The 23,734-nt window shown below is 42.2% G+C and overlaps 1 long non-coding RNA gene across 1 annotated transcript in view; it reads right to left on the reverse strand.

Moving 5' to 3' along the window:
- LOC113251390 (uncharacterized) overlaps positions 1–23,734 on the reverse strand; it is a 187,097-nt gene that overhangs the window by 133,341 nt on the left and 30,022 nt on the right. Inside the window, exon 2 of the long non-coding RNA XR_008957938.1 lies at positions 20,744–20,887. This is a non-coding gene — a long non-coding RNA (uncharacterized LOC113251390). The remainder of the gene's footprint in view (positions 1–20,743; positions 20,888–23,734) is intronic.

The raw sequence follows: 23,734 nt of genomic DNA on the forward strand, positions 1-23,734 counted from the left end.
ACTTTGGTCACAAAAGGAAAGAAAAGTCTTTATTCCATTAGCAATTCATAAGATGGAGGACACGGTGGGGCACCTGTATTAAAGGAAGCCAATGTTCGTTTCTGAAGCTTCAGGTTTCCCGACACTCACAAACCAGAAGGCCCACAGCCAGCTAAGACAGAGTCTGTGTAGAAAGGGGCTCTAACCCAAGAGGGACTGGAGGAAGAACAAGTTTAGAGGGCTAGCACCTTCCTGGAGCTTGGCTTCCTCATTGCTGCCGCCCCCTCAAACTCTTTGTTTCATCTCCCCTCTACTAGGTGCAAATCTGGCTTAGTGCCACCTCTCCTGCCCAGGAGCCTCCCCAGACAATCTCCTCCAGGCTCTGGCTGCTTCCGCCACTGTAGCCACGCCCTCAGCAGCAGGGAACGATGTACTGGATTACACAAGTGCTTCTGAGAGTAAATTTTTTTCTCTCTCTGTATTTTTCAGTGCTTTTTGTGTTCTGTCCCTCTTACTTTTATTAGAGTGCCTTGCTCCTACATCATTCCCCGCTGTGACCGGGACAGTTGTCTGCCGCGCGGCAGGTACTCGGTAAATGCGGCCCGCCTGCATGACCACTCAGACAAGGACTCCCATCCCCAGCATATTAATGACAAGATTTCTTTTGAGATGACATAGTTGTTGTGTTATATCTATGCTGGAGAGTCTTTGAGTCTCTGTTGGTCTCTGCCTCATTATCTCTTTTTCTAAAGGCTTTATCAGTCATACACACACAAGAATTCTAGCCATGTCTTTTCCCCTAGGAACGAGAATATGGACAAGAATAGCAAAATGAGATTCCAACTCAGAAAAGAACACAGAATTTTCCCTAAGAGAATCTAAAAGTGGTGGGGGGTTGAGGGTGGGGAGGAGGGGGGGTGGAATTCAATGAATTGGAGAGGAGTAAATTTAAAAGAAAGAGAGGGTGACAAATAGCAGAACAATAGCACTTCTTTTAATGGTTTGACCTTGAACACCCTGGATCAATTTGTGCTTGTCTTAATGAGAGACCATAGTCTTCCTGCCTCCTTGACAGCAATGGCTGTTGGTGTGAGCCATAAGTACACTACCTCAGTATGTTGGTATAATGAACAGCAATGACCATTCTCACCATTTAACCCTTAAAGTTCCCCCCAGAATAACAGTCTCGGGAAACGCTCCACAGTAAGTTAATTGGGAGAGCAGTGTGGGAAGCACCTTTTCCTCAAGAGGCATTCCACACACTAGCATTGCTAACTCTGTTATGTACTGCATGTCCCCACCTTGTTTTTCTTTGACCATGAGAGCCTTGCATCCTATCATCCACTCGGTTCCAGTCCATTGCCATGCTGAAAAATCACAGCTTGGCGTTTTAGGGTGAGGCCAGAGAAGGAACGGGAGGAGCAGCCAGAGGCTGCTGTCCAAATTATCTCCCTTCTAGTCCTATAATCTTACTAGGGAGCAAAGGAGCACCAGATGGGCCAGTCTCTCTCCCCCATAGCAGAAAGCTTTCATTAGCAGACACAGTGAGGAACAAAGAGAATGAAATGCACTTACTCCCTCCCTCTGCAACTTCTGGAGGATTCCAGAAGGCAGCCTAAGGCCAGCAGCAGGGCCATGTCCAGGACTGATCCAAGCAGGTAGCTGCTGGGATCTGGATGGAGCTTGGCAGCCACGAGGCTGTGTCAAGTCAAGAGAGAATCCTGAAAGATAAAGTAGGAAAGAGGGACACTGGGTCACTGTCCTTTCTGGTAAAAACAATGAGTGCAACAAACCAGCATGACCTCCCAAGCCAGGCAACTCACTGAGCTTCCTGTTGGTGCTTTTCATTCTGTTTGGAACGCTGTAAGTGACAGTTGCTGGATGAAAAAAGAAAAAGACAAGTCATGACACCTGTTCTTTTTCTTCCTCCTGTAATATCAGCTTCACATCCTGCAGAAAGGCCAGAAGTTATAGGATGACTCTCTGTACTGTCTGCTGTTAATGAGGCCTCCACTGACATTTCCCCGCTAGACAGTGAACAGGTAACGATCTCGATTCTGAGAAAGGAGAGGTGGGTCACACCTGGGGGCACCCCTGATTATTTCCAGCAGCCAAACCCTACCTTGGGGGGACCCTGGCCCTGGCAGGTATACTAATCATGGCCGGCTGGCTGGGATAAAAGGCCCTGGATTATTGGGGTGTTGGCCATGCCAGCCTCAGAGCTTTTCCCAGAAACTAATGTTAGGGATTTGAGAGTGAGCTGCCTGGCCAGCGAAAGGTGCAGGTTCTCCTGCGAAGCTCTTCAGCTGCCCACGGGGGTGTCCCAGCATTTGCTGACACTCCCTCATGCCATCTGTAGATGGGCTCTGCCTGGCTCCATCTAGAATCTCACCTGCTTGCAGAACAAAACACTGATGTTACCAAGACTGCTGTGTTTGGTTGCCCAAAGCTGTCCCCAGACAAAGGTCTCTGGGAAAAGTACACTTCAAAAGCACTTCCTAGGATGACGGTGTTTGGGGGTGCTTGCCAGGCATGTTGATTTGCGTTGGTAGAGAGCATGACCCTTTTATCCTTCTCACCATCCCAACTTCCATACGCATCATCCCCAGAGGCTAATGTGTGCAGCTCTGCCCCAGCTCAAACGTTGCACATTTGTGTCACCCACGAACCAGCTCTCTTGTACGCTCCACATTCTGCTGTCCCTTTTTTTTTTTCCTTTAGCTCAGTATAGCATTACATTCCGAGCAAATGCTACTTCCCTGACTATGATTGATCCCCACTTACTTCATCCTGAATGCAAAGTATTTGATTTCGAGTGTGGTTCATTCTGCTCGGTGAACTCATTATGAAGTCAAGCTGAACATCTCGCAGATGTGAAGCACCTCGTCTCTGAGGTTCAGCGATCTAATTTGGAATCTCATTATAGACCTTAGACTGGTGGTGGGCACAGGGGCAACTACCTGGCCGGTGTTCTCCTGCCCATCTCCTATCCCATAAAGAAACTGTCATTTCAATACGAGCACACCAGAATATTCCCCGTTTTGGAAAATAGCTTTATTTATCTCCCCACAAATGCCTCTTGGCACTGATGAGAGAGTAATACTTTGTAGGCTATTTTATTAAGCATCTCAGGAGGTCAGGTGCTGAAAGCGACAGCTCGCAGCTGCTGGCTTCCCATCTATTTGGGAGGCTTCTGGATGGATCGTATGTTACATTATGTTACATTTTCTAAAGTTCGCAGTGTGGTTGTCATTTTGCTAAGAATCTATATGCCAAGAACCTTTGTCTGGCACCGTAATGTAGTTTAACTCTGGGACAATCTGATTTCTGGTGTCTCTATGGTGGACGAAGAGAGAATGGGGTTGAAATAGAAAGTTAGCTCTATTTGCGGAGAGATGCATTGACTCTGAAAGATTGATGCATTCATTTTTTTCGCCTATTTGGTGCTTTCAAAACCAATGAGCATCCAAGGCCCAGTTCTGGCTACTAATGAAGCTTTTATTTCTCCACTTTCTATCTTAAAACTTCGGTTAAGAGAGAATATTTGCTTTTCCAATTCGTTGCCATTCCCCATAGAGCAGGCCTAGCCTTGAAGACAACTGGAACTTTGTTTCTCTGCTATCGAAAAGTACAGAGATTCTTGAATCACACAGAAGGGAAGGTGAGCGGACAGTGTTTGCATAGATTAATAAATCGGGATGGGCTAATGCAGCCATGTCCCGCAACACGTACAGATGTTTGTCTTGCATTTTATATTCAGCAAAAACACAGGTTTTCCTAGCATCACACCCCACCTCCTTGACTTCTCAGTTTGATCTAGGAAAGGGGTCTGCGAACCACAGCCCACAAACTAAATCCATCCACTGCCTGTCTTTGTAAATAAAGTTGTTTGGAACAGAGTCACAAGTAATTCATTTCTGTCCGTTGCTCCTTTCGAGCCTCAAAGGAAGACGGGAGCAGTTGTGATAGAGACCATACAGTCCACAAAGCCTAAAATTTATTTTCTGGCCCTTTATGGGAAAAGATTTGTGACTCCTAGACTAGGAAAAGAAATATTACTGATTTTATTGAATTCGTGTTTAAAACAGCATGTATGCTGAAAATCATTTTTAGTGGGAGAACTGGGATTAGGATTACAATGAGCCTAGAATAGGAATCAGGTCCTGCTGGCCTTTCAAGAAGGCTTTCTAATCTTAGATCTCTGCTATTTCTACCCCAAAAGTTTTTTGAATAGATTGGTTAATTAATAGCAATAATCTGATACAATTTATTCATAGTTTGAATGGCTTTCAACTTGGAAAAGCTGCCTTTCCACTGACTTTTGATTTCCACTTATGGACTTGGAAACTAATTATTTCATTTTATTTTTATTGCATTACATTTTGATCACATTACTCAGGAAAGGTGGAATTAGGAATAAGTGATAGTAAAATTTTACAGCATATCCACCCCGTAAAATTGTCTCATTGCCTATATCTCTCCCCTTTTGGTCCTCCGTTCTGATAGTGTACCTTCAGTTGTTATGACCCATTAGAATGTGCTGGCAGCTTCGGTGGTGGCTGACCATGAGGACTGGCACGCACCACACAGCACTTTGTGGTTGGGAGGATGCCAACCATTTATGACCATTGCCTCCCACATTCTACTTAAACACGAGTTACATGCATCCATTTGAGTATGGTTACAGTAAAGCAATGAGACTAGATGGAGGGATAAAGAAATACAGATAAGTAGATGGTAAGATAGATAGGGAGATACATAGACAGATAGACAGATGAGAGACACAAGACTAGGAGTTGAAAGACCCAGATTCAAATTTTGCCTCTACACTTAACTCAGCCAAGTCAGCTAGCCTCCTAATAATAGTAATGTATTATGAGAATGTCATAAAATATTTTAAAGAGGAAATCTGATAATATATCTGAAGTACATTTAAGTGAAAAGTTTATAATTATAAACTTGTTGTGACAGGTCTAAAAATTACTTTTTACATTAAGTTCATAGCATTTTCCCCAGCTCAAGAAAGAGAACCCTCTGCGGAGAAAGGGCAATTCTCTTCCACTGCTGGTGGGAACTTGAGCTGGTGCAGCCACCCTGGAAAACAGTATGGAGGTTCTTCAAGAAGTTAAAAATAGAGCTACCCTATGACCCAGCAACTGCACTACTAGGTATTTACCCCGAAGACAGAAATGTAGTGATCCAAAGGGGCACCTGCACCCCAATGTTCATAGCAGCAATGTCCACAGTAGCCTAACTACAGAAAGACCCCAGATGTCCATCGACAGATGAATGGATAAAGAAGATGTGGTATAGATATATACAATGGAATATTACTCAGCCATCAGAAAGAATGACATCTTGCCATTTGCAATGACATGGATGGAAGTGGAGGGTACGATGCTAAGCAAAATCAGTCAGAGAAAGACAAATACCATATGATTTCACTCATATATGGAACTTAAGAGACAAAACAGAGGAGCATAGGAAGGGAGGGAAAAATAAAACAAGATGTAATCAGAGAGGGCGGCAAACCGTAAGAGACTCTTAACTATAGGAAACGAACTGAAGGATGCTGGAGGGGAGGTCGGTGGGAGGAAGGGGTAAATGTGTGATGGGCATTAGGGAAGGCACTTGTGATGAGCACTGGGTGTTATATGCAACGGATGAATCACTAAATTCTATCCCTGAAACTATTAATACACCATATGTTAACTAAATTGAATTTAAATTTTAAAAAATTAAGAGAAAGGAAAAGGGAAAGAAAAAGGAAAGAAAGAGAATCCTCCTGGCATTGCCCAGGCCAACCCTGTCCCTCCTCCCTGCTTACAAACAGGATGGAGCTTACGTAGCCAGACGAGGACAGGTCAATGTGCATTGTAAAGGAATGGTGGGGGAGCCAGAGAGAGGTGGGTAGGATGCTGGGTTGGGGAGCTGAAGTAATCTGGGAGCTGGAGAGCAGCTTCTAGTATGTGATAAAAACAGAAAGGAGAGAAATTAGGGTTTTAATAAGTGCTGCTCAGGACCGTGCATCTGACTATCCCGTCCTAGTCTGAAAAATGTAACAAATATTTGATATTTCAAAATTCAGGGGTTTCTGCAATTTCTTTCTTTTAACCGGAAAAGGCCAACCGGGATTAAATTTCATAGCTCATCCAGGCTTTTTTTTTTTTTTTTTAAGATTTATTTATTTACTTTAGAGAAAGAGAGAGAATGAGCTGGGAGAGGGGCAGAGGGGGAAAAATCCTCAAGCAGATTGCCTGCTGAGCGCAGAGCCCGCCGTGGGGCTTGATCCCAGGACCCTAAGATCATGAACTGAGCTGAAATCAAAGGTCAAATGCTTAACCAACTGAGTCACCCAGGTGCTCCAGTTCATCTAGGCTTTTAAGGGTATACTATGCATTATCATTCTGACTCCCTGCTTTGTTACACAGCATCACTCTTACGTAGGCCTGAATTTATGCAAGTGGTGGCTCTAGGTGCTTTTAAGTTATATACTGAAGACTGTCTCATTTAAAAAGCCCTCCTCCAAAATCAGTTAGAAATGTCAATCATTTGTATTTGTCAGACAATGACAGAGCACCATTTCCAGTGAGTCCCAGTTAGAGTATTATTTCAGAGATTTTTAAATTCTCAGGGTGTAGGTTTATGGGGGGTGTGATGAGAGCATAATTTGAAAGAAAAAAAAATTTATTTTCAACCTATTCTTTCAAAACAAACTAGGAAGTATTCAACATACATGTCCTTGTCCATAGGTGATACACAGAAGACAGAGCCAAGAATGAAAACTGAAAAAAAAAAAAAAATAATGGAAATTTTTTAAAAAAGATTAAGACACCTGCTTGTCAATCACTAGAAAGGCCTTCAGGACTGAGTCAACATGATGATAAACTGGGCCTGAGGTATTTGAAATAAAAGCTACAGTTTAATGATGGAAGAGAAATTAATGTTGACAACCTACTATGCACCAAAAATATGTTTTATATACATTTTCCCATTTAATCCCCCCATAACCCTCTAAAGTAAATATAATGACCATTATTGTATAGAAAAGAAGTTGAGGTTGGCAACCAAACGATAGAGGTAGGATCTCACACAGGTGCCTTGGTTCTGCCAAGCCATGTTCCGCTCCTGGAGGAACGGTAGTGCCAAGCTAGCCGGCCTCAAGGTGAGAGCAGGAATCATCCAATTTCAAGATGGTGGGCGGCCCTACTGCACCAATTTATAGATGAGGCTCTGAGAAGTTAAGTGACTCTTTCACAGCTACATAATTAGCCAGTGGATATCCTAGAACTGCCATCCCCTAACGCTTTTTCTACTGGCATTTCTAGTCACCTTGCCATTTTTATCTTGCTTTCTATAGCAAAAAAAAAAAAAAAAAGTAGCCAAAATTATGATATTTTAATATTATTCTTTATACAGACTATAGAAGAGAACCAGCTATTTAGTTGTCTAGGGCTGTCATGAAAAAAATCAACACAAACTCAGTGGCTTAAAGCAACGGAAATTCATTGTTTTGTAGTTCCGGAGCAGAGAAGCAAAAAATCAAGGTGTTGGCATGGCTGCTACCTCCTGGAAGCTCTGGGAGAGAATCCACTCTCTGTTTCTCTCCTGATTTCTGGTAGTGGTTGGCAATTCTTGGTTTTCCTTGCCTTGTAGCTGAGTAACTTGAATCTTTGCCTCCATCTTTACCTGGACTCCGTGTCTCCATGTCTTCTTTTTCTCCCTCTTATAGGGACACTTGTCATTGGATTTAGGGCCGAACCTAAGTCCAGGATGATTTCATCTGGAAATCCTTAACTGAATTACATCTGAAAAGACTCTATTTCCAAATAAGGTCACATTCACAGGTAATGGGGGACAGAACCTGCCTGCCGTATCTTTTTTTTTGGGGGGGGGGGACACAATTCAACTCACTATCCCAGCAAATGCGCTGTGACCCCCCCAAGGTGATATCTAAGCCTATGAGAGCAACAGGTCCTATAAACCAATAATAAGCAAAAAGGGAGCTGTCATCTCATCTCTCAGAATTATGGATGTATGTGCTGTTAGCTGGGCTTTCCAAGGATTCAATAGGGACTGGTCTGAGCCCCAGTGGCCTCACTTCTGTGACCCTGGGTAAGTGGCTAAATGTCCTTAAGCTTTAGTTTCCTTGTCTATAAAATGGGGGAACAATAGTAACATCTACATCCAATTTTCACTATTATATATAAAAAGTTATTTTTATATTGTACAATAGTAATTTCATTATTAGCCAGTTCAAAGTCCCAGTAAATAATTCCATTTCCATTTTTTTTTTTTTTTTTTGCATATCTTTTCCTTCTTCCATTCTTTCAGGGTCACTATTATTCCCACAGTATCGTCTGAAAACTTTTATTTTATGTCAGACCCTTGGCACAATAAAAATAGCTTTCTATATTTCATATTTATATGGACATGACTATATGCAGGTGTACACAGGGAGGAAAGTAGAGGTGACGTTAACAACAGTTAATTATGAAATCAAATATTTCCAAAGTGAAGCTACATCTAAATATTTTACTACATTCACAGCTCACAATATGGCTTATCCTAATATCAGATTGAAAAAAAAAAAGCTAAATGTCTTTGGCAAATACCATGTAAACTTATCCTTCTGAAAACAGTTTCATGATCATTTAAAAGGAAATGAATAATATAATTCAAAAATATAAATAGATGATCATATTGGACTGAAACGAGAGCAGATGTTTTAAGTTATGTAAAATCTTGCCCCATCTGGTAAACAGTAAAAATGTCTCAACAACAACCCACAGATGAAATGTTGCCAATAGTGAGGATAGTGGGGATTGGGTAGAAGTCAATTTTACTGGATTACTTCATAAAAAACTTAAAGGCTATTAATATACATATAATAGTTTCACCTCTGACAACTATTATCATTCCAAAAACTATTCTCAAAACTGTTAGAAACTGCATGATCAAGGATACTATCCATCACAGTGGTTAAATGAAACAGTTTGCTTTCTCCCAGTGGACCTGGAACCTAGAAACCCATTCTGGAGTAGTCAAATGTTTAAGTTAATTGAAACATACTCCACTTCCAATCTAGGGAGGATGAGCACCAATAAGAGAATAAAATTAGAGATGGACCAGCCTCCCACGGTTGCAAGCCCCATTCTGTTTATGAAGAGTAGGCGGATCTATCAGGAACATTTGGTTTATGTCAGTTTGCCTTAGAGCTGGGTTTCATCGTGTGAAACTATTTCCAGTCTTTTCAGCTACAAATAGGTGGCTACCAATAAAATCTTGCTGCATTATTCCAAGTTGAATTATTACCAGGGAAGTTTTATAGGAGCAGTAGAGTTGAATCTCTCTGAACATAAGGCCTGTTCTTCAGCCTCCCTACCACTTGGGTCTAAAAGTTGCCATTACCATCACATTTCTTGTCCCCTCTTCATAACTGCTCTATGGAATCCCCATTCCGCTTCACTTATTCATTCCACCTGGAAGGAAGACCTGCCAAGATTCCCCTACCACAAAGATGTCTGTTAAAAGTTAAATCAATCACTCTCCAAAATGTGTGGATTCTTGATTAGAACAATAAGAGGATTTCTCACATTTATGAAGGGCAATCATAGATTCAGATAGAAATAACATGAAGGGAAGAGATTTTAATTATAAGGACAAGTTATTGTGCTGATTTTTAAATATTTGCTCTCCGAATTCAATTAAAAGGGTATCATATTCACATAAACACATACCACCCCATTCCTCAATGTTCTATTTATACTAGAAGTATGTTTAGCAAAACCTTTTTCATAGATTAGTAGAAATGAGACAATTAAAACTACATGGCCAAGACAATGAACATGAAAAATATGAATTAGTATTCTTTTTAATGGTTTTCTAGTCTCACACGTGGAGTTCTTACAAATGCTTCCAGTGAAAAAAAACAAAAACCAACAATATTAATTTAGACAAAATAAGCCCTGGTCTTAGACAGCTGAATTCAATAATTATCTATATTAGCTTTGAAACATATGTATCAAAAAATATCACATTCCTGCTTAAAACCCTCCAGTGGCTTCCTACTGCATTAGAACAGGACCCAAACTCCTCGTCCTGAGTGATGTGGCTCCAGCCCACCTGCCAGTTCCATCTCCTACCTCCTTCCCTCTCACCACAAAATGACTTCAGACCATTCCTAGACTATGCCAAGCCTTTCCCGCCTCAGGATTTTGTCGATCTTACTCTCCAGAATGTCCTACTTGGCCTGCCCACTCCCACTCCCCAGAATGGCAATTTTTCAGCCTTCAGGTCACCACTACAAGGGAGCTTGCTCTTAGACCCAACTAATGAAGTATCTCCCTTCCTCAGAGACTCTTCTATCCCACTATCCTGTTTGCTTCATAACTTGAATCACAATTTGTAATTATTTTGCCTGTTTCCTGTTTATTGTCATTCTCCCAACAAATTCCATGAGAACGGGGACTACGTGCATTTTGTTCTTTTGTTCTATTTGTCTCCCTGGCCCTAGAACAATGCAATTAGAATGTGCTTAATAAATATCCTTTGGATGTACACGTTTTGGAGATGCAGTGATGACATGACTCATAGTTCTCAAAAAACTCACAGACTGAAGGGAAGAGAAGACAGAAACACAAGTAGAATAAGAGAGGAATGTGAAAATGCTAAAATGGGGCATGGAAGCAAAATGCAAAACCAGGGGAGGGAGATAGAAAATAGGCAGTAATGATCAGAATAGAGTTACAGAGATTTAATGAAAAAAGATGAAATCTGAAAGTGTGATAAGAACCTCAGGAACGAAGGCACCGGAAGAGACAAGTACAAGAGGCTGTGCAGAACAATGGAGAGTTTGGGATGATACAGCAGTGGGTGGATGAAAAGGAAGGGATAAGGGAACAGCACCGGGAAGGTGGCTGGGGGACAGAGAGCAAACAGCATCAATGCTCTGCCAAAGTATTCAGACCAAGCTTAGGGGACACTCCGAGAATGGTCCCATCGGCAGAGAGAATGCCGTGTGGTCCCTACAGAAGTGTGTGACCCAACAGGGCTGGTGCGTGTCCTAACGGGGCCAGAGCCAAGGGGAGCCAACAGAGAACCTGGCTGGCAGGGTTCGCTCTGATGCCTCAATGAAAGCCTTTTCACACCTCTTACTCTCTGCTTGCTTCAGCATCTCTGGCTCTTGACTGAATAAGCCCTCCAGAGATAACGGTTCTATCAGCTGTGCGTCAAAAAATGAAACCTTACATTTTCCCCTCTTTAAGTGCATTTCATTACAAGTAGTTACCCCCCCCCCGCCCCAATTCTCAAAGGCTCTGGTGAGTGATAAAGGAAGAGAAGTAAGAACTTGCGTATTTGAGGTTTATGTTTCTAAGTAATGTTTTTAAACTCATGTCTAGTTTTATCAAGAGAGGAAATCAGGCAATTTTTCACAGGGTGAAGATAATGGCTTATGCCTGTGACGGCTGGAGTATCTGGTGCCCCTCTCTCTTTCTCTGGCTTTAATGCCGACTACAGCAGCACTAAACCTCAGCCAGACGTGGGCTGATACAGTCAGTGGGCTGTTTTACCAAGATAAGAATAAAGGTGAAAATAAGTCTTTATGCTCTAGCCACATATGTTTTGCTCTATGATAGCAGGAAGCCCATCCATTAGCTTTTTAGAAAGCTGTTTCTAGTTGACGTAACAGAAAGAGATTTTAAGTCATCAGAAATAACACCAAAAATTCCCTTAAGACCTGTGTTCCTTCTTGGTTCCCTTTTAAAATTAAGAGTAGTTTCACTCTTCAGTGCTACGTAATTCAGTATTTTTAATGTGGACGGTTTTGATTTGCTGTATCTACGACTACCTATGATGATACCACTTCTGCAATAATATTTCTAAACATCATTGGTGAAGTTAAGCACTGCTTTGTTACAAAGACTCTCATAGCCTGATCAAGCTACAAAGCTAGGGCTGGCCTTCATGCAATCATCCGATTTTTGTTACTCTGAACCTACCCTGCCATTAACCACACACACAGAAAGGAAAATACATCGTAACTGCTGTGTTATTATATGGGCTTATGTAGCCATGCATCCAAAGCACTGAAATATTAAAATATGCTGACAGAATCCTGGGGTGGGGCAGGGGGTAGGGAGAGATGGGGAGTAGAGCAACCTCCCCAAGGACAGCTCTCCAGGTTCAAGGACTTGCTTCCCTTCATACTCCTAGAATCTCTGAACTGCAGGCTGGGGGAGTATGCATCACATGGGTGAGGATTTCCCATTCTTGTATGGTCTTCCACCCTAAATAATGAATGTCTATCTTCCCTGTGCATCCATGGTTAACGATGTAGCATATCACAGACACTCAAAAATTGTGTAAAAATGAATAATACGAAAGGAAGAACTATATGAAATTTGCAAACTTAGAACAGTATGGTTTTGGGGTACCTGAGTGTCTCAGTTGGTTAAGCTTCCAGCTCTTGGTTTCAGCTCAGGTCATGATGTCAGGATTGTGAGATGGAGCCCCAAGTCTGGCTCACTGCCCAGTGGGGAGTCTGCTTGAGAGTCTCTCTCCCTCTTCCTCTGCCCCCCCGCAAGTCATACGCACTCTAAAATATATAAATAAATCTTTAAAAAAAAAACAGTATGGTTTTGTCAAGACTCCCCGAGTTATATCAATACGCCAGGCATATTAGGAAATTCTGAGAAAAATAGTCGTGCTTTGCAAAATACAAGTCTGAGCATACTTCCCCCTACTTAAAAGACTTTCAATGGCTTTGCACTGCATTTAAGGTAAATTCAAACTTCTTCCCATGGCTAAAATGTCTCTGCCTGCTCAGACCCTCTGTCCATCACGCATAGTTCTTTCCTTCTCTCCTACTACACACTCTGCATACTCTGGTACATTTCAGTTCTCGGAACACATCTGTTAACCTTGCTTGGAGGACTCTCACCTGCCCCCTTCCAGTATTTTTAAGACTAAGTCCTTCTTTCGTTTTAGATCTCAACACAGTCACCCCTTTACAGAGACCTTTTCTTATTATCTTAATCAGGCCAAACATTATGGGGGGTTTTTTTGTTTGTTTTTTGTTTGTTTTTTTATCATTTGCCAACTTTATAACCTCGCCTCTTTTCTCTTTCCTCTACGGGCCTTAAACACAACTTTCCAATCATCTATTTATGTATGTGTTTATCGTATGTGTGTGCTTGTATGCTTTTGTCTCTGCATGAGGAAGTCTGTCCCACGAAGGCAGGGCCCCTTTCTGTCTTGTTCACCATGGTATCCCTAGCATCTAGCACAGTGCCTGGAAAACGGCAGAAGTTCAGTAAGTACTTCTTGATCTTAAAATTGAAGAGTTACGTGCCAGGCCATTGGAACTCTACTATTTCCTCCTGAAAGTACATCTCTGGGCAACACTTTTAAGTGTAGTTGTTTTAAAGCATCTCCGACCCATGTTTTTCAGGCTATCCTTGGAGTAATGAGTCACTGCATCCCTCGTATGAGGATCAAGTGACCAGCCACTTGGACAGCTGAGCCACTGAAATATGATCCATTTTAAGTACAATTTCAAGTCATTTTGATGCGTATAAAAGTACTTGTATTTACAGGGAGCAATCCCTTTTGGAAATCTGGCTCATTAGCAACACTGAGGAGTAATGGAGTGTGATCAGAACATCAGTGCTTCCCTCTGGGGCAGCGGCGCCTTGGGGCCACCGTCTAATAACTAATCTCAACTTGCTAGCAAAGCAGCCTCTTCTCTCAGTCCTGAGAAACCTGCCTGAGGCCAACAGCCATATGCCTTGCTCCTGGCCAGTCTCATTTCACAGAATTACAGAACTTTCTTTCCAATTCTGAAGTGCATTTTTGCTTCTTTAAATAGTAAAGAGCGATCCAAGTATCAATCACGAGCGATGTCCAGTGCCAGACACGTGCTCTCAGCTCTTTATTATTAACGGCTCACCCCCCCACACCTTATGCATTCACATCTCAGTTTCGTATAAGTGGATAAATTTGGTGAGGGTTCATTTTCACTTCTTGACAGTTGCTCTGCTTGTTTAAAATTCTCAGAAGCAACAGCACATGCCGTATGGAGACGAAATGCATGGAGTCCCTGGGAAATTTAAGTCGAAAGGCAATGGCTGTGTCTGCCAGGTTTATCAGAAAGCACAGCTCCTCTCCCTCGCTCTGTACGTCTTGCTTTGAGAAATGCGCAAAAGGTCAGTTGGAATTCAGCCTCATCAAGTGAGCCCTCATCATCAAAGGGCACACGTTAGGTCCTGAACAGCTTACAACTATCTTGGCACCTCCTGCGTTGCCTGCACGGTGGGTCGTGTTTGTTGACAGTGTAATCAGCACGCAAAGGTACTTCAGTTGTCCAGCTGAAACTTTACGGAGTTGATGGGTGTTTGAATATACTCAGCACTCTCTGAAAAGTTTGACATAGCTAAAAACTGAAAGTGTTAGGATAATTACAGCCCTGAAAGGGCATCCACACGGGCTTTGTAACATGACTAACAGTATCGATGGTAACAATTTCCAAGGAACTACAAAGATTGAACGCTCTAGTTAGAGGGGAAAACAACATGTATATAAAAAGCAAAAAGACAACATGAAGTAAGAGCTCATAAGCAAGGACAAATATCTCCCTTCCATTCTTTCAACTGTGCAGTGCTATCCCATTCCATCTAGAAAAATTTAAAACTAGTTACCGGTTACCATTACTACTTACCATTCAAAACTAAATGACTCCACATGATTTACCCATGTTCACTTCTAACCCCTCTTGTCCTCCTGCTCATGCCTCTTCTCCTCCAGGCCCGGCTGGTTTCTGCCTCAGAGCCTTTGAGTTGGCTCTCTGACTCAACGCTTTCTACCAGATGATAGAAAACATCCCAGCTCCAAGGATCCCCCTGTCCCCATCATCCCACCTATGTTTCATTTCTTTCAAGGCTTCTCACTATGATCTCTTATTTACCAAAATTATCTTATTTACTTGTTTTCTTGTTTTTTATTTGCCTTTCCACTCCAGGAAGTAAGCTCCACGAGGGCAGAAACTTGGTATATCTTATTTTCTGCTGTGTACACAGGCCCTACGTCTGCCACACAGTATGCTTACCAGAGAGGTACTGGATGAATAAATGAATGATGAATAAAGCATTACTGATAGTAACAAACACTTGAACGCTTTATATTAATAAAGCACAGCAAAACACAGAACTGCAAGGAAAGTATAAAATGGGTGGAGTAGATACAAGGAACAGAGCAGTTCAGGGAAGAAAGAATCCCTATGGAATAAACCCATCAGAAGGGGTGCCCCAGGCAGCTGGGCCATAAAAAAAGGGTGAATTTGGGGACGGGAGGCTTGGAGGAAGGGATTTGCTACAGTGAATGTAAAGGAAGAAACAATGTATATAATATATTAGGGGGCATATAAATCCATCACAAGATACAGGAGAGGTTCAAGTAGGAAAACAACAGGAAATGAAAACAGAGCTTCTATGCGGAAGGCTTTGAATGGTACTGTAAAAAAAAAAAGTAGTGTAGGATTATAAGCATTGATGATAATAGCATTACAAAAGAGCGAGACAAGTAGAATACTAACAGCATAGGGTTAAAAGCCTTGATAAATTATAAAAGAGCATGAAAATAGTCATCACAATGATCAGAAAGTGTTATCTCTAGGTAATGAGGTGTTATCAAAAGACAATCATGGTCATAGAAGGCTCCCCGAGAAGCTTCTAGAGCACTGGCAATGTTGTTTGTTGATGGGACCAGTGCTTATACAAGTACCTGCTTTGCAGATATTCTTTAAATTGTATATATGTGTGCGTATGCTTTCCTTTTTACAAGATTTTATTTATTTATTTGACAGAGAGAGATAGACAGCACAAGCACGGGGAGCGGCAGGCAGAGGGAGAAGGAGAAGCAGACTCCCCACTGAGCAGGAAGCCTGACTTGGGGCTCGATCCCAGGACCTGGGATCACCACTTGAGCCAAAGTCAGATGCTTAACCAACGGAGCCACCCAGGCATCCTAAACACACATTTTTTAAAAGGCAATAAAACACAGCGGCTAGGAGGGGAGGCACTGTGTTCGGATGGCTGGGCTTCCATCCGAGCTTTGTCACTGACCACTTGTGTTTTCTGCCGTGTGTTCCCTCCTTCCTCTGAGTCTCAGTTCTCGCCTTGGTAAAAACAGGGTAATTTACAACCAATTTCATGGGCTGTCATGAGAATGAAATGAAAGAATACAGGTAAGCCATTTAAAAGGCTGTCTGGAATATAGTAAATACCCATCGTTGGTATCTGTTCATATTAATTCCACTGGCCTTTGTATGTCAACTGCATTCGATTGGGTTGCATCTTCCCTGTGCTGTGTGTTGATAAAAGCGGATGACATGTTCTCTCTGGAAAGGCCCTGACACCTAAGGAGACTCGGTTAACAAGACTCCATCCCGGTGACCCACATCACAGGGACTCCCCCTTTATCCAAACGATATATCCCACAAGCTCCACTGACTTAGGGTTGGAAGACTCGTGAGCATGCATAGATCTCGAAGATGCAGGGTCTTCCCAAGATGGGTTACACTGGTTACACGGAACTACTCAACCTAAATTTGAGAAATTACAGACTCGATATGTCAGTTTTATTATTATTAAGAATCTGCTTTCATACTCATGCCATCCAAAATCATCTCATGGTACACACATGCAGTAATACTGGTGCTTTCGGTTACAAGGATTTTCTAAACTACTATGCACGTAGTTACTTACTATGTGCCAAGTCTTGCTTAAGCCATTTTTACAAATATTAATTCATTTAATCCTTATAATCACTGTTTAAGCTCTTGCCAGTTTTAATATAGGGGAGCGATAAGGGTCCAGTTCAAAAACTATGGCCACATACAAGAATTATCTGGCATATTATTTTCTTGGGGCTGCTGTAACCAAGTGCCGCACACCAGATGACTTTACACAAATTTATCGTCTCACGGTTCTGGAGGCTAGACATTCGCAATCGAGTTCTCAGCAGGCTGGTTCCTTCTGTGAGGAAAATGTGTGCCACACAGCCAAGCCCCCCCCCCCCAGCTTCTGGTGGCTACTGGCAATCTCTGGCCTCCCTTGACTTGTAGAAGCATCACCCCAATTTCTTTATCTTCACATGGTGTTCTCCCTGTATGCAGGCCCAATCCCCCCTTTTTATAAGGACACCAGGAAATTGGATGGGCGCACATCCCACTCCAGTATGGCCTCATCTAAATTCAAGTATTACATCTGCAAGGACCGTTTCCAAATACAGTCATATTCTGAGCTTCTGGAGAACAGGACACCATTATATGAAGTTAGGGGGACACAAGTCAACCCACAACACTTGGAGAGCTCTTAAAAGTAAGGATGTTCTATGTTCATTTAGAACCTTCAGAGATGATCCCTGTTTTGCCATAAATTTCCTGAGTAATTATGGCCCAGCTACCCTGTGACGGGGTCCATGGACTTGTACCTAGAAATAATCACTGTAAGCCAAGGAGATGATACGAAGAGTTTCTTCTGTCACAGGTTTTACGTGCAGTTGGAATGCTCTGCCTGCAATCATTCAGGCGTGAGGAGCTAAAAATCCGATATTAGTGAAAATCTCAGCATTGCAAAAGGAGGTACAACAGTGGAGAATGAGCGCATGAATGAGACAATGACTATTTCAGTGAATGGAAACGTAAAGAGGGGAATCGGTATGGCTTTATGATTCAAGCCTGTCATCAAGATTGATGACAAAGTTGAATGATTCCAGAGGAAGAAAGGGATTTTCCCCTTTCAACAATGAAAAGCAACATGTATGAAGTGCTCACTCAGGCAAGGCACTACACCAGGTACCAGAAACAGAAAGGTGGGTGAGACCCCATGCCTCATCCCAAGGAGCTCATGGTCTGTTGGGCAGAAAACAGATGAACAACAATAATACAATCTGATGAGAGCAATAATTCAGATGACTAAGATCTATGGGAGAAATCCAAGGGAACATGGTAGGCTCCTCTGGCATCATTCAGAAGAAGTGACTCCAGGCTTAGGGACTCGGGAGGCTTATACTCAGAAAAAAACCCATCTATTGACATCTTGCCCTACAAAATAAAAGTGAATCAGAGGTAGGAACAACATTCAGTCCTGGACACAGGACCCAGATCTAAGACTAGGGTTCTTGTTCCTGCTTATTACACAAGCACGCGCACGCACAGGCGCGGAAATTATCCAGGGCCAGGGGATTCTGTGTTTTCTGAGGATTCATCCTTTTTACAAGCTAAGTGTTTTTGTTTTTCCCAGTTTCTGTTTTCTCTGACATCTATCCACTAAGCTATCCAATATCAGGGAGCAACTTCTTAAATTTCTGTAAAGAGATAAACATCACTGAGCTCAAAGAAATCAAAGAACTTCAGGATGATCTGGTCTGAGTCATCGTCACCTCCAGTCCTCCAGGAGAGTATTTTTGACATAGATCACGTGAAAATCAGAAGTGATGACCCATTACTGCTCAACTGAGTCTCTGCCAGGATTATTTTTGCATCATTTCAGGGGTGTCTACAAACTTGTCAAGAGGAGACCATACATGCCTATTTCCTATAGGTTACCCATTTATTTAGAAGGGATAACAATCAGAGCAAAAGTAAAGTGGCAGCAGAGAGTGGGAGGAAAAACATCTTTACACATTTTTGCCCTTGCCCCTTGCTTCCTCATGTGTAAAAGCTGACACTGGTCTGTGCAGGAAGGACTCTGCCAGAGTGAAGGAAGATGACCAGTCCTTGCTACGCCACAGATTTTTTATACTTAGAATTACATCTTCCTTTCTTCCAAAAAAAAAAAAAATTATAGCAATTATTTATGAATTTCTGGCCGTTTTCGTTTTCTTTTGCTGCTATAAGAAATGATCACCACACACTTCGTTATTTATAACAATGCAAACTTATTATCGTGCAGTTCTGTTGTGAGAAACAAAACATGGGTCACCCTGGGCTAAAATCAAGTTAAAATCAAGCAGGGCTGCTCTGCTCCTTTCTGGAGATTCCCAGCAAGGATCCGTATCCTTGTTTTCTCTAGCTTCCGGAGGGCGCCTGCCTGCCTTGTTCGCGGTCCCTTCTTTCATCTTCAGAGCACTTCTCTCCAATCTCTGCTTCCACTGTCACATCTTTGCTGATTCTGACCCTTACGCTTTCCTTTGCTGAGGGTCCTTGTAATTGCACTGAGCTCACCCAGACGACCTAGGATCATCTTGGCATCTCAAGATCCTTGGTCACATCATCAAAGTCCTTTTGCCATGCCACACTCGTAGGTTATGGGGAATGGGGCGTGGGCACCTTTGACAAAGGCGGGGGCGTTAGTCACCTACCACACTGAGTAAGGAGCTGTTTACAAGGTTTTGGCTCTCTTGCTTCTTGAATCAAACTCTACTCCAGGAAGAACATATCTCCATCTTTTAGCCAACCCTGGACAACATCTTAGACTCCAGTTTGTACAGGCTTTAGAAAGCCAGACTCTTAGCAACCACCAAATGAGTGTTTCAGCTAAGATACCCAAGTCTTTAGAGGAAGGAGGCAGATATGATTGATAAGGTGCTAAAAGTTAGCATGTCTGCACCATTAGCTTCTATGTAAGTTTCTTATAGCTCCAGCAGAGCATTGCACATTCCTCCTGCGGGGTAGGCACATAGTAACTTTAATCTTTATTGAAAGAGTTAACGAGCCTGTTATAAAAATAGGTGCAATCTGATATGCCAGTATTTTTGCATGGCAGGATCAAAATTAATTTAAAAATAAAAGGGTTCTAGTCAGACAGGAGGGACACAAAAACACTCAAAATTGGATAGAAATTTCATTTTAGTCCTCCAAACAGCTCAGAAAACAAAGACAAAAAAGCAAGTGAAACCGACTATTTATAATGAGCTCCCACTTTTTACAGTGTTACATTTGTTATATGTGTTACGTATACATTTACTTGAACGCTTGACAATAATAAGTGAAGGTAAAGCATTTTAAGGCAAATCGACCCACTTTCCAGGCACAGCAAATATAGTCTGTGAAACTAGACGGAGTAATTCAGTGTTATTAAATAACACATTTTATCTTTTGTCTGCCACCTGCTCCCACTCTTTCCTAAAACAAACTTGGCAACCATACCTTGCTCATTTCGTTTCATTTTCTATGAAAGCAAAATCTCATTCATAATCTCCACGTCCTACAAATCACTTGTAAATCTGGGGTGGGTAGGCACAAATTCATTTTTACCCACATAATTTAAGGTTTTGTGGGGGCTTTTTTGTATTGTTTGGGGTTTTTTTGTTTTTTGTTTTTGCCCAACAGTCAGTAATAATAATAAATAATGTTTAAAGTTTTCCCTAACCCCTGCATCTCATGCTAGATGAAGCAGCAGTAGCCTTTGTCCCCACCACCAAACATTTCTGGATCGAAAAGTGTCTTAGTTCTATAATCTCAAGGAAAAACTCATTTTCTTATGCACTTTTAAAATTAATAGTCTATAATGCATTCTCTTTATGAGTGCGAGAGAATAGAATACAAAAACAAATGCTTATTTGTTCTCTCTGCTGAAATTGTCTAATGTTAGAAGAAGAAACTTTGCTTTCCACAGAAAATACTGGCTTCCCCATTAGCCATCTGCTAGATGGTGGGAATGTTCTGTGTGGCTTTCTCAGCTGGAACATTTGGGAAATGAATACATTGTTGCAAGAACTCACATTGTTGGCCATAATGTTTGTGATAATGTTGTTGACTTACCAGATGTCCTGGAAATTCCTGGGGTGGAAGTATTTCCAGTCGTTCCAAACCCCTCCGTTTCGCTGCAGAATGGTGTTTGGTATGTATGACTTCAGCTATTTCTCATGGTTTAGCACGGTATTTTTCATCCGGTCATTCTGTAGACTGAAACAAGATGGAAAAGGATTCCACTGGACTTCTCACGTTCTTCCAAACTGCCCTGTTCGTCAGGGCGTCACAGACCTGTAATTTGCCATTTTTCAAAATAACTCTTTCTCCAACCCCAACTATATACATCTATCTCTATGTAAGATTAAATAGCATGACCTTCCTTGTACGTGTCTCCAGCTGGTAGAAAAGCAACAAAGTCTAACAGTTGAATGCTTTGCTCACTCATTATGCCTAAGGAGTTTGTTTGAAATGTGAAATCACCTGTTTTCAGCCCTGGCCTTCCCTTTTGAAATGAGATTAATGAAGTGATGAATAAAGAGAAAAGTCCTTTACACTCTGGCATGAAAATAGATTAGACTTCTTCTTTTGCAAATGGAATTATCTCTTACAGATCCGCTTCTCTACCTATTTGCCTTTCATTTAAAGCAAGAGAATTCTCTGACCAGAGTGAGGACTTACTCTAAATGGGAAGCCATTTTAATATTCCACACAATCTTGACTGTCGTGCCAATCACACACGGCTGTATTTATTTGTCAAACGATACTACCTGATTGATTTTTTTATAATAATATTTTTTATTATATTATGTTAGTCACCATACAGTACATCCCTGGTTTTTGATGTAAAGCTCGATGATTCATTAGTTGCGTAGAGCACCCAGTGCACCATGCAATACGTGCCCTCCTTACCACCCATCACCAGTCTATCCCATTCCCCCACCTCCCTCCCCTCTGAGGACCTCAGTTTGTTTCTCAGAGTCCATAGTCTCTCATGCTTCATTCCCCCTTCTGATTACCCCCCTCTCTTTATCCCTTTCTTCTCCTACCGATCGTCCTAGTTCTTATGTTCATAGATGAGAGAAACCATATAATTGTCTTTCTCTGCTTGACTTATTTCACTTAGCATTATCTCCTCCAGTGCCGCCAGGATTCATTTTTATCCCTTACTTCTATCAAAAAGAGACACTGTAAAGGTTTACACCTCCAAAGATTTTTAAAGGCAACTCAATTTATATTCGAGTACCCTATTCCACCACATCATTCCAGTTTCGTTTGTTCCTTGGAGCTTACATGGTGTCAAGACAAAGGGGTGGCCTATCTGGTCCCGCGTCACTCATCTTTACAAGCACCCAATGGCTATCCATCATCCATCTCAGTGCTCTGCCATCAGCTACGCCACAGAGACAACCCTGTCCTTCAGGGTGGCCCCTCCAGCCCTGCTCATTCTTTCTGTTGTCTGTGGACATGGGAATAGCTGATGAGCTGTCTGGGGCATGTCCTGTCAGACAGAGCCCTCCCTTCACTGGGCTTTTCCATTTTGGGGGGGTCTCCATTGAGAAAGTCAACATACTCGTTTTCCCCTTAGGTTTCATATCCTCTTGTTCCGTGGCTCTGCCTCCACAGTGCTCCTCCCACAAACAAAGCCAGGTCCCTCCCCAACTCGCAGGCACACTGAGGTCTCTGCTCTCCCTTCACCTTCCTTCCTCTTCATTCCACCTTGAGGCATCCATACTCTGGAGGGCATTGCCTCTACTAAAACAATCTCCTAAAAGGAACCTTTTGGAGAATAACCCTTGTAGGAACTTTGTCCCCCTCTATCCCTCCCTTGAGGCGAGAATTACAAAGCCAGCTATCTGCTTGAATGCTGGAAGGGAAGAGGGAGCAAGGAAACAGGAGAAGACATTTAAAAGCATCCAGTGATATCGTGCCAAGCCCTAGCTAGAAACAGAAGAGAGAAATAAACAGAAGAGAAGGCCAAAATGGAGGACGGAGTGTCAATAACTTTTTTTTCTGATACTCCGAGAATTCTCTCCAACCGCCTTTGATAGAGGCTGGTATCCATACGACACACCTCCACACCTCCTCATTCTGCCCACCGCTCCACGTGCAAGCACCCTTATATTTCCAACCTTGAATTTGATAATTGCCGAGAGTTATTCAATCTATGAATAAATGAATAAATAAATACAAACTGGTGACTGAAAAAAACATTATCTACCATCTCACAGTCGCTTAACACGGTATGCTCTTCCAATGGAAAGTTTGTTTTTTTTAATTAGCAAGTGCCATCTACTTTGAGAATATCCCCATAAGACAGAAAAATCATAGAAATGCAGGGCTGAAAAAACTTGATCTAATCCAGTGGTTTTCAAGCTTGACTGTACCTGTTATCACCTGGGGAGATTTCACAAATACATATGTAATCCATCCTACCCCAGACTAATGGATTTAGGTAAATCCCAATCACTGATATTTTTAAAAGCTCCCTGGGTGTTTCTAACACACTGGAGGTGGAGAACCTCCCCCATTTACACAGGTGAGTAGTCATTTATCCAAGACGCACCATCACAAGTGAAAAAGCAACGGCTGACAACTGCTTCTCCTGACCCATTGTCGTCCATTCTTTCCTCCACACCCCCACTAAATCCCAACATTATAAACCATCTCCCAGTGTCCAAAAGAGGTTCTGCTCCAGTTTATTTCAATGCTGAAGACAACACATTAGAATAGTATCAAAACCATTCTCATGGTTGTCTCACTTCAAAAGCTGTAACATTCGTTCCCATTTCCCCAAAGAGTTACTCCACAGCCCCCAACCCCACCCGGTCCACATGTTTGATAAATGTTAAACAACACCTTTATGAGATGGCATTCCATTCTAGAATGACATTTAAAAGCTCTGAAGTTTAATTGCTGTGGATAACCATCGATCATTGCCGGGATGCCCCTGGGACAGTGGACTTTGAGGTATGCCATCCATCTCCTGGCGATATTGTGGCTGGCTGCCTTCCCCTCTTCATCACCGGTTGATGGGGCTGATGGAGATCGCTGCCACACTTT

Source organism: Ursus arctos, unplaced genomic scaffold (assembly GCF_023065955.2).
Source record: "Ursus arctos isolate Adak ecotype North America unplaced genomic scaffold, UrsArc2.0 scaffold_10, whole genome shotgun sequence".
Lineage (NCBI taxonomy): Eukaryota > Metazoa > Chordata > Mammalia > Carnivora > Ursidae > Ursus > Ursus arctos.